Here is a 12,669-nt window from a genome sequence, read left to right as displayed (position 1 = left end):
GACCCAGCAATCCCACTACTGGACATATACCCCGAGAAAACCATAATTCAAAAGGAGTCATGTACCACAATGTTCATTGCAGCTCTGTTTACAATAGTCAGGACATGGAAGCAACCTAAGTGTCCATCGACAGATGAATGGATAAAGAAGATGTGGCACATATATACAATGGAATATTACCCAGCCACCAAAAGAAACGAAATTGAGTTATTTGTAGTGAGGTGGAGGGACCTAGAGACTGTCATACGGAGTGAAGTAAGTCAGAAAGAGAAAAATAAATACCGTATGTTAACACATATATGTGGAATCTTAAAAAAAAAAAAACACGTGCAGCAACGAAGACCCAATGCAGCCAACCAATAAATAAATAAATAAATAAATAAATTTATTTTTAAAAAAGAACATTGTCAGAAACTCCTAGAAACCCTTCTCATGTCCCCTCCCAATCACTGTTCTTTCTGTGTTTCTCAAAAGTAAGCACTATCCTAACTTCTAACACTGTAATTTAGTTTTGCCTTTTTTTAACTTTATATAAATGGAATTATATAGTAATTAATATTCAGCTTTATCATTCAACACTATGTGGGTTCATTCATACTGTGTGGGTGCTTAATTTTCATTGCAGAAAGCAGGGGTTGTCAAACTATAGCCTAAAGGATAAATCTGGCCTGTGTAAATGAAGTTTTATTGGAACAGAGCCATGCTCACTCATTTACTTATTTCTGTGGCTGTTTTCCTGCTGCAATGGCAAAGTTTAGTAATTGAGAAAGAGCTCATAAGACCTGAAAAGCCTAAAATATTTACTATCTTGTTCTTTTTTTTCTTAACATCTTTATAGGAGTATAATTGCTTTACAATGGTGTGTTTCTGCTGTATAGCAAAGTGAATTAGCCATACATATACATATATCCCCATATCTCCTCCCTCTTGCGTCTTCCTCCCACCCTCCCTATCCCACCCCTCTAGGTGGACATGAAGCACCGAGCTGATCTCCCTGTGCTATGTAGCTGCTTCCCAGTAGCTATCTATTTTCCATTTGGTAGTGTATATATGTCCATGCCACTCTCTCACTTCCTCCCAGCTTATCCTTCCCCCTCCCCGTGTCCTCAAGTCCATTTTTTACGTCTGCATCTTTATTCCTGTCCTGCACCTAGGTCTTCAGAACCTTTTTTTTTAGATTCCATATATATGTGTTAGCATACAGTATTTGTTTTTCTCTTTCTGACTTACTTCACTCTGTATGACAGTCTCTAGGTCCATCCCCACCTCATTACAAATAACTCAGTTTCATTTCTTTTTATGGCTGAGTACTATTCCATTGTATATATGTGCCACATCTTCTTTATCCATTCATCTGTCGATGGACACTTAGGTTGCTTCCATGTCCTGGCTATTGTAAATAGAGCTGCAATGAACATTATCTTGGTCCTTATATAAACATTTTGCCGACCGTTGCTGTAGAGCTTTGCACTGCATAATTATACCACTATTTACTTCTCCATTAATATTAATGGAAGATTGTTTTTCCCTTTACTGGCTGTCATGAATAAAGCTGCTAGAAATGTCTCTTGAGGCACATGAGTATCCACTGCTGTAGAATATATTCAATGGAGTGGAATTGTGGGAGCCATAAGATATACATAAATTCAACTTTAGTGCCAATTAACTTCAAAATGATTGCACCAATTCAAAGCAGAGTATGGGAGTTTCTATTGCTTTACCTTCTTTCCCCAAGTTTGGTATGATCAGGCTTCTTAATTTTAGCTGTTCTGACAGGTTTGTAGTAGGATCTAATTGAGATTTAAGTTTCATTTCTCTGATGACTAATAATTTTGAGCAACTTTTCATATGTTTATTGGCCATGTGGTATCTTCTTGGTGAAGCGCCTTATGAAGTTTCTTTTCCATTTTTCTAACTTCTTTAGATGGATGGTTTTGAAGCCTTTTTCTTTTTAAACTATATTCATTTTAAAGCTATACAATATTTTCTAAGTATGTCTGAGCTGCATTCCCCATGTTCAGTATATACTATTTTCATTATTCTTCACTGAAAAATATTTTATAATTTCTGTTGGGATTTGTCCTTTGTTCCATGGGTTATTTAGAAGTGTATTTTGTAATTTCCAAACATATGGGTAATTTTAGTGATAATTTTTTTGCATTTTCGAGATTAATTTTACTCTGATCAAAAAACATACGTGATTGCAGTCCTTTGAAATATCTTGAGTCTTGCTCTATGGTCTATCATACAACTGATTTCTGTAAATGTTCACATATACTTAAAAAGAATGTGTAGTCTATTGTTGGTTCCACTGTTCCATGCATGTCAACTAGATGTTTTGCATTCCTTTAGTCTCTTTTTGTTTTAAAACTTTTGTGCTTTATTTATTTATTTTGGCTGCACTGGGTCTTAGTTGCGGCACTCGGGTTCTTCATTTGCATCATGCGGACTCTTAGGTGTGGCATGCATGTGGGATCTAGTTCCCCGACCAGGGATTGAAACCGGGCCCCCTGCATTGGGAGAGTAGAGTCTTATCCACTGACCACCAGGGAAGTCCCCAACCCTTTAGTTTCAATTTTGCTATATTCTTACATTTCAGATATGTCTTTTCAAAGCACCACATATTAGGGTACTTTTAAAAATTAATCCAGTATAATAATCTTTGTCTCTTAATCAAACAATTTAATTCATTTTCCTTAAATGTGAGGGTTGATATATTTAGTTTAAACCCATCATTTTACTGTCTACCTTCCATTAGTCCCTTTTAGTCTATATTACTTTTCTTCTCCTTTTTGGCTTCTTTTGAATTAATTATTTTTTGTTAGTCCATCTTCCACCCTCTCCCCTCATTATGTTGGTGGTTACATACTTTTTATGATTCTTTTAATAGCTACTTATGAGGCTTATCAAAGTCTAACATGACTTGGTATTTTGGCTCTCTAGCTGCATAACACAGGACCTTTGAACACCTTAACACCATTCCACCCTTCCTGACTTAAATGCTGTTGTTGTCATATGTTTTTATTACCTAGATATGTCAAATCCCATGTGACATTACTATATTTGTTTTATACAAGGTTCAGTTAATTTTCCCACAGAGTTGTTACCCTTTGTGGCTTCTCATTCCTTCCCACATCCCCACACTTACTCCTGTGGTCATTTTTCTTTGGTATTTCCTTTAGTATGGGTGCTGGTGAGGAAATCTCTCAGTTTTTGTTTTTCTAGGAATGTCTTCACCTCACCATTTTTGAAGAATATTTTCACTGGATATAGAATTTCTAGTTGGCAGTTGTTTTCTTTCAGCATTTTGATGCCTCTGAGGAGATATGTTTTCTATTTTATCTGGCTCTATTGGATAAGCTCTCAGCAAAAGGGTTTGTCCTAATTATCTTGTCTGCTTTTACCAGAAGTGAAGTTCCTGTGCCTTTTTTATACCTTCTGGTAATGCTCAGCTCTCCCTGTCCTCGTAAGATATATTATTTATATAAAAGTGGAAATCCTATTAAATTTTATGTAGTTAATATTGGGTCCACTGTTCTAGCCTCCTAGCAACATGTCATGGGAAAATCTATGTGTATTTTCCATAGCTTTATCTAAGTGTTGAAGCAAGACATTTAATAAAACATTAATTCATTCATCACATGTTTATAGAGTTACTACTATGTGCCAGGTGCTGTTCTATGTACTGAGAATACAACAGTGAAAAAAAATGACTTGGTTCATGCTCTCATAGAGTTTAAATTCTAGTCAGGGAGACAGACCAGTAAATAGCTAATTCAGTATAGCTATGAGAGATGTACCACTGGAAAACATTTTTTCAAGTTGATTTTAATCATCTGACATTTATTTATCTTGACAACAGTGATATCAAAGGTGACCTTGTCAAATCCCTTGCTGAAATCCAAACTCAGTATGTTTATTCATTCTACCAGTCAGCAGAGTAATTCTAACCTGACATATTTGTTTACTGGTCAGCCAAGTTAATTCCTGATAACTGTGGAGTCCTCTTCTAAGATTACCCAAACCATTCTTTCTATAAGACCCGTGATGAGAATCTAATTCCTCCCTCTGGTCCATGGTTTTCAGAAGACATTTTCTTTCCCTTTTTAAAAAAGACAAGAAGCTGGGAGTGTAGGGCTTTCAGAACTCAAAATCATTTCTCAGAGTAATTAATCAATACACAAAACAAAAAGATGTAAAATATTGTATCAGAAACAGTAAACATGGGGGGTAGTAAAAATGGAAGGTTGTTAAACTGCATTTGAACTTAAGAGATCAGCGACTTAAAAATATATATATATATGCACACGTATATGTGTATATATATACACAAATACACGTACATAGTTCATGGTAACCATAAACCAAAAATCTATAATACACACACACACAGAAAACAGAAAGGATTCCAAATATAACACTAAAAATAGTCATCAAATAACAAGGGAAGGGAAAAAGGAAGAAGAAAGGAACAAAAAAGAACTACAAAAACCCCAAAACAACAAACTGGCAATAAGTACATACCTATCAATAATTACTTTAAATGTAAATAGACTAAATGCTCCAATCAAAAGACATAGAGTGGCTGAATGGATACAAAAGCAAGACCCATATATATGATGTCTATAAGAGACTCGCTTCGGATCTGACTAAATGCTCCATCAAAAGACATAGAGTGGCTGAATGGATACAAAAGCAAGACCCATATATATGATGTCTATAAGAGACTCGCTTCGGATCTAAAGACACACACAAACTGAAAGTGAGGGAATGGAAAAAGACATTCCATGTAAATGGAAATGAAAAAAGACCTGGGGAAGCAATACTTATATCAGACAAAATAACTTTAAAACAAAGTTTGCAACAAGAGACAAAGAAGGACATCACATAATGATTAAGGGATCAATCCATGAAGAAGATATAACAATTGTAAATATATATGCACAGCAATGTTCATTGCAGAATTATTTACAATTGCCAAGATATGGAAGCAGCCCAAGTGCCATCAATAAATGAATGGATAAAGAAGATGTGGTATACACACACACACACACACACACACACACACACACAATGGAATATTGCTCAGCCATAAAAAAGAATGAAATCTTGCCATTTGCAACAACATGGGTGGACCTGGAGGGTATTATGCTCAGTGAAATGTCAGACAGAGAAAGACAAATACCGTATGATTTCACTTATATGTGGAATGTAAAACAAAACAGAACAAGTGAATAAACATATCAAAACAGAAACAGAGTCATAGAGAACAAACAGTGGGTTGCCAGATGGGAGGGAAGTGAGGGGGGGGAAAGAAATAGTCTGCGGGTATGTGTGTGCATGCGTGTGTATATATGTGTAGGTGTGTGATTATGTGTATGTTCACATTTGTGTGGGCGTGTGGGTATTTGTGGGAGTGTATATGTGTGTGGGTGGGGGTGTGTCTGTGTGTGAGTGTATGTATGTGTGCCTGCGCTGTGTGTGTGCAAGGCTGATGTGGCTTCCATCCTTGTTCCATTACAGCTCTCTAGCTCAGGCACTAAGCATCTCCATGGTCTCTGCAGTCTGTAAACTGGAGATAATATTAATAGTATTTCCCTCACTGTGTTCTTAGGAAGATCATGTGAGCTCACGGCCAGTTAAGCGGTTAGTACAAGGTCAGGTTCAAGGTGCTCATTCAATAATGGCTGACTTCAGGAACGCCGACCTTACTCCTGAGTCAGGAGACCATCCTGACCTTCATTTTCGTGACCTTTTGGCTGACATTTTCAACCGTGGAGACCATCCATAAGCCAACTTTGCCTTTATTAGCCACTTATGACCATACATCCAATAATGAAGCAATGAGGGTGGACGGGGTGGAGTGAGCTACTAAAACTAACCAATAAGAGATTGACATAATAACTGGTTTTTGTTTATTTCATGGTTCATCAGTTACTCACCTAGTGTCCATTCAGTGCCAAGACCCCTCGTAGTCCTTGAGGGACCCAGCATGAGCGAAGGAGTGGAAAGCTGTGCTCACGGTCCATCGTCCTTCCCTCCCGTACATTGTATATCAGAACAACCATATTAGTAAAGGGCCAGCTTTAAAGATCCATGAGTTCTGTTTTAATTTATCCACTTGGAGACTGACAGGGGTTCTCCATCTACATAGCTCTACTTCTTATGAATACATTAAGGAATCGACCCCCATGTTTCTGCCCATGTATCCAAATATTTCTCTCTCTCTTCTTATTCTCCCTCTTAAATGTCTTGAAATGTCTTGAAATTAGTCTACACCCCGGTCTCCACTTCCTTTTTCCTCACTCTTGGAAAGGACTGGAGTGTGAGAATTCTACCCTGAAAGGGGGGGTGGTCATGACGTGAATGCCCCACTCTCACTAGGCTGAATGTTTTGCCAGCTCCTTCCTGCAGCAGAAGGGAGGCCATGCATCCCCTTCCATGCTGGTCAGCCAAGGCAGAGAAACCATTCCATTGAGGCAGTGGTGACAACAGGACCTCTGCAAGCAGTTCTTGAACGGGGTCTAGAGATAGCACTCACTTTTCACTGATCCATGGCGAGATGCTGGTCATCAGTAAGGACAGTGTATTGACTTTGCATATGATTGAATTCATTTAATTTAAAGGATTATCTTTGGAGAGTATAGCCTTCCTCTCTTTTTGGCGTTAAACTATCTTTTCGCGTATGAAATGGTGGTGATAGGATATCACAGTTTGGTTGTTGTTTCTGTTCGATGCCCTTACTTGGCAAAACTGAAAGTTGGCGAAACTGCGTGTCTCCCAGATTTTGATATGAAATCTTACCAGTGTTCAAAATTCAAAAATGTGGGAGTCCCTCTAACATACAACATGGTGGATCTGAGTAAGATAAATCTTGGGTAGAAATCCAACTCTGCTACTTACTTGACTGTATGAACTGCCCTCTCTTCTCTGAGCTGCAGGCTGTTCACCAATGGTGGGATAATAATTTGTACCTCATATTGGTTATAAAGATAATCTATGTAAATGGCCTGGCATGTCAGCGTTTTCCATGGCAGCCATTATCACAGGCATCTTTTCAGCCTCAACAGAAACTCCAGCAGTATAATTCTGTCAGTTTCTGTCCCTTCTTGGGATTTACAAATTGAGAAATAGGAGCTGCAGGCAACCAATGCACAGTTTGACGTGGCTTCTCTTCTGTGGCCATGGCTCCCAGGCTGAAGGTTCACAGAAGGAAACATGCTGGCATCTGTATCTCCAGAAGGGAGATTAAATCCAGGATGAATCTATTAGAAAGAAGGCATGTCAAAATTTGGGAGCACAGCTGAATACCAAAAGTAAATTATACCATAAGCCAGATGTTCCAGGAACTTCTTTTCCATTTTTTTTTTTTTGCCTGAAGGAAAAGTTTTAGTTCATAAAGAAAACAATGAGCAGAAATTGCTATCACAAAATTGTTCATGGTTATTTAAAATGAGACCATTTGAAAATAATCAAAGATGTACACAATGATTTATAGAGAAAGTTGTTCATTTCAGTGTTATCTTTCATATGTTAAACGCAGAAACATCCTAAATGGCTTACCATAAAGGTTTTGTTATATAAATTACAGTACTTTCATTTGATGGACTGCTATGCAGCCATTAAAAATCATGTTGTTGGAGAATATTTAATGACTTGAGAAAACTTTTGCAATATTTTTTGAGCAAGGAGAGCAGATGATAAAGTAGAATATATAATATGACCATATTTTATGTCCTCATAACCCAGATATCAGTAGGAACTTCCTAAACTCTAGGATCCAGGTAAGACTGGCTCAAATTCCCAATCCCACAGCCTGGGGATGTCAAAGCCTTACCAAGATTTCTTCAAGATCCTAGGGACCTACCTTCTCACAGTTCCTTCAGCTTCTTTTTTATTTTTGTGGTACACGAGCCTCTCACTATTGTGGCCTCTCCCGTTGCGGAGCACAGGCTCCGGACGCGCAGGCTCAGCGGCCACGGCTCACGGGCCCACTTCTGCTTCTTGTAAGTCACTGCTTCTCACTACCATTCTGAGCTCAATGTGAAACCCAACCTCTCTTTTTCATTTGTAAAACAAAACTTAAAGCAGTAAAGTCAACTTTATTGAAGTTCCTCCTACTTTTAGAGGCTTGGAAGTTCAGGTAGGAGGGATGGAGGGGATGGAGGGGCATCACTATAGTTGCATAAACAGTGGCCCCCCTAGGATATGTTCAGGTCCTAAATCCATGAACCTGTGAAGGTGACACTATCTGGGGGAGAAGGGATCTTTGCAGATGTAATTAACATAAGGATCTCTATATGAGATCATCTTGGATCAGGATGGACCTAATTCCCATGAAGAGAGGGAGACGGGGTGAAGACCCCGTGAAGATGGAGGGAGAAGCTGGAATTATGGCGCCACAGCCAAGGAACACCTGGATCCACCAGAAGCTGGGAGAGACAAGGAAGTATCTTAGAGCCTTCAGAAGGAGGATGGCCCTGCCGACACCTTGACTTTGGACTTCTAGTCTTCTGAACTGTCAGAACAAATTTCCGTTGGTTAAGCCACCAAGTTTGTGGTAATTTGTTATGGCAATCCTAGGAAACTAACACAATCAGCGAAGTGCATGTAATAGTACCGGGAGCTTTAACAAGGGCCTACGTGTCCTCCCACCATCAGCACCGTGGAGTGTCACTGAACTCATAGATGCTTCTCTGTGCTTCTCTCACTCTCTTTTTAACCCCCTCCTCTTCCTCCTTCCCTTATTATCCCATGGACTTTAACTTCTCCTTCTATCCTGCACATTTCTCAGCTCACTTCTCCTTCTATCCTGCAGATTTCTCAGCTCACAGCTCACTCTAATGCCCCAATTTGCACGTTCCAATCTTGCCTCACCCGCATCCTTCCCCATCTCAGTGAGGGCAAGGCCATCCTTCTCATAGCACAGCATACAAGCACTGGACTCCCCTTGACTCTGATCTTTGACTCAAGCCCCAACTAATCCATCAAGAAATCTTGCTGGCTCTACCTTCAGAATATATCCACTACCTGACGACTCCACTGCTACTAACGTGGTCCAGGCTACCATCACCTCCTGCCTGGATGAGAGCAGCAGCCTCCCAGTGGGTCCCTGTGACCCCACCCTGTCTCCCCTACAGTCCATTCTCAACTCAGCACTGGAGAAATCCTTTCACAACCTTAGTGCTATGGCATCACTCATCTGCTAAAAACCTGGCAAGGCCTCCCCATCTCACCCAGAGTAAAAGCCAAAATCCGCAAGTGGCTCCGAGGCTAGATGATCTGGCCCCTGTTGCTCTTGATCTATGACTTCTATCCTGTTACTCGTTCCATTCTAGTCACAAGGTCCTCCTTGCCGCTCCTCAAACACACAGGCAGGACCCTGCCTTGGAGTCTCACTCCAGCTCCTCCCTCTGCGTGGAATACTCTTGTCTACTTGCTTAATTCTCTCACCTTCTCTGATTCCTTCTTCAAGGTCTTCTACTCAATGCACCCTGCCCCCACCGCCTTCCCCCTCAACCTAAGTAACAAACTCATGGCAACAACAAATGCTACAGTCCGTCTATCTATCTATCTGCCAAAAATGAAACGGTTGTCATGAGAATGTTGTTATGTTTATTCAAACTGAAATATGAAGCCGTTTTTTCTAACAGATGATCATTAAATATAATTTGGGGCATATAACTCAAAAAGAATTCAAATACTTTGATCTGCCTAATTGATTGCACAATGTGGGATGGCTTTGCCAATTATATGATGGATATTTTCCGCAAATTGAATCAGGTAAATCTTCAATTACAGAGTTGCTTTAAAATATGTTCAAGACACATGATAAGATTAAAGCATTTTATCAAAAATATTGTGTTCACAAGATTGCATTTGTGTTGAAATGAACACTTTTGATTTACCCAATTCTGAGAACACCTAGTTAAACAAGATTCTTCTGAGGGGAAGAATACCAGCCATTCCACAGGGCTATCCCACTAATAGGCAGGAAGCCTTTCCCCTGGTATTTTCTCTCTCCTTCCACATTCCCAACACCCTGTGGTCCACGTTGTGCCTTTGGTCCCCAACACCCTCCCCTGTGTTGCCCCATTTCATCCTACTCTCTCACCTGAGGCTCTCTCTCAGCTTCATCTCGTTCCACAGGACTTTGGGGAATGGTGCAGGGGCCAGGTGTCTTTCGATCCTGGGAGTGGAAGAATAGAGAAAGAAGGCAGCTCTGTGGTCTGGCTTCAGGATGGATTGTCTAAGAGATGATCAAACCTTGCAGACCACCAAGATTAACTTGCTGACACTCTGGGGTGTTCCTCTGGTTAGGAAGCCATCGGGAAAACACAGTGGAAGTAGAAGGAATGGAAAGACAGAATGAGCCCAGGAGAATTTGCAAGGCAAAATTAAACTAATATGAGAATGAAGGAAAAGAAGGGAGGTATCAAAATGGTATGGCCCAGGACTTCCCTGGTGGTCCAGTGGTTAAGACTGTGTGCTTCCACTGCAGGGGGCACGAGTTTGACCCCTGGTTGGGGAACTAAGATCCTTCATGCTGCATGGCGCGGCCAAAAAAAACAAAAAACAAAAAAACTGTACGGCCAATGACAGCTATTGCTGGAGATAAGAGATCCACTTCTGGACATCAGGTGAAGATAAATGGACCATCCCCATAAATACATCCTAGCGCAAAATTCTTATGTATTTGGGAATCGTCAGCTTGGGGTTCAGGGTTGAGACGAAGAGAAATGCAATGTTCCTTTAAGTGAAGGATGTAGACATAAAACAATAAAAGGTTCAAGGTTCAATCTTAGGTTTTACACAGTTCTGAGCTGGGAAGAAAATACAAAGGAGCCAAAGAAAGAAAATGGAGAGGAAGGGATGAAGGAGGAGGAGGGGGAGGGGGAGGGGGAGGAGACAGAGAAGAACATAAATAGGGAGTGTTAGTTAAAGGAGAAAGAATTTTATAGGAAAAGTTTAGGATAAGCAATATTGTCTGTGACAGAGTAATTCCAATGCATGACAACAAGAGAGGGAAGATTCTTTTCAAAAAAGGAAAATCTAAACAAATGGTAAATTTTAATTTGTCTTACATAACTGAATCCCTAATGAAACATCTGTGCAAGAATTACATTTAGTATCATGTAGTGAACTCATAGGATTCACAACACCGCCTTTGGTTTTATGGATGCATCTGAATAGTACATATGTTGATTTTCAAGAAACGCCACCTGAATGTTCCTTACAAACAAAGATGGAGAAATAAAAGGAACTTCATCTCTGTACTGTGTACCACCTAGTTACATTATATTGTACTGCCATGTTCTCTGAGGGAGGAAAACATTTGGGTGTGCTGTGGGTTAGGTAAACACTCGCTAAATATTGATGCATGCATAATTAGAATGACTAAAATAATCCTGGCATAAAATTACCCTCACGGTTGGAGAAGAGACAAAATGAAGTAATTTGATCATGAAAATTAATACATGTTGACCCTCGGTTTTCAATGCAGCTAAATGAAAACCACTTATTATTCAAACCTCACTCTCCCTCCTGCTTTGTATTTTTTTCTCCTTGCCCTAAGAAAGAAGGAGGGGACAGGAACGTCCCAGTGGAAAAGCCATCCTATCGAGATGGTGGAGGAAGAGAATTATGTTTATTTTTCTAAGGCAATGGCTCCTAAACTTTTACATGTATTGATTTTGCCACCCAGGACACACTTTCATGGGCATATCTGGGGTAACAGGCCATCCTGTCCTCTCCCACTCAAACAACAATGAAATTATGAAACTGGCATTATTGTAGTTGTAATCTTTTTTAAGTAACAGCTTTATTGAGCTATAATCCACAAATCATACAATTCACCCATTTAAAGTATACAAATCAGTGGGTTTTAGTATTCACAGAGTTATGCAACCATCACCACATTTCATCACCCCAAAAATACGTATTGGTATTTCCTGGGATCAGTTTCCAAATAAACTACTTGCACTTGAATCCTTGCCTCAAGGTCTGCTTCTGGGGAAGCTCAGACTAGGACATAGTGGTTTTCTCTCACAATCCAATCGCCAGAATTCCTTGCAAAGCCTATTCTGAGATACATCACCCCCTCCTAAGAGGACTCCCCATATACAAGAAGGGAATATTGATGGGGTTTGTTCTTCATTTCCTGAAAGGAATTCAAAAGAAGCAGGTCTGGAGCAGATGTCTCCTGGAGGACCGTCCCCAGTCATTGTGGGGATGAGTGTCTTTTATAACCGGCTTGTTGCACAGCAGTGGGGAATGGGGAATTCAGCAGCTGAATGATAAACATAACTGCTGCGGTTGTCATTCCTAGGATTTGTCTTACCTCTCACTGCATTGTCCCATGCTTGGCATGATGCTTAGAACACAGCAGGTGCCCAACACATGCTCTCATTTAATAAAGATAGTCTTTGCAGACCAAGCTGAGTTCCAGTCCACAAGAAGGGAAGAAAGAGGGCAAGCAATTTCTTTTTTAAGATTGTGATGCAGAAATTGCACACATAACTTCCACTCACACTGTATTGGCAAAAACTTAGCCACATGCACACATCTAGCTTCAGGGGAGGCTGGTAAATGTCGTCTTTATTCTGGATGATCACGTGCTAACAAAAGCCTATTATTACAGAAGAAGGGAAAGATATATTTGGGGTAAAA

The sequence above is a fragment of the Physeter macrocephalus genome, chromosome 17 (assembly GCF_002837175.3).
Source record: "Physeter macrocephalus isolate SW-GA chromosome 17, ASM283717v5, whole genome shotgun sequence".
In the NCBI taxonomy this organism is placed as follows: domain Eukaryota; kingdom Metazoa; phylum Chordata; class Mammalia; order Artiodactyla; family Physeteridae; genus Physeter; species Physeter macrocephalus.
This window is presented reverse-complemented; position numbering follows the sequence as displayed.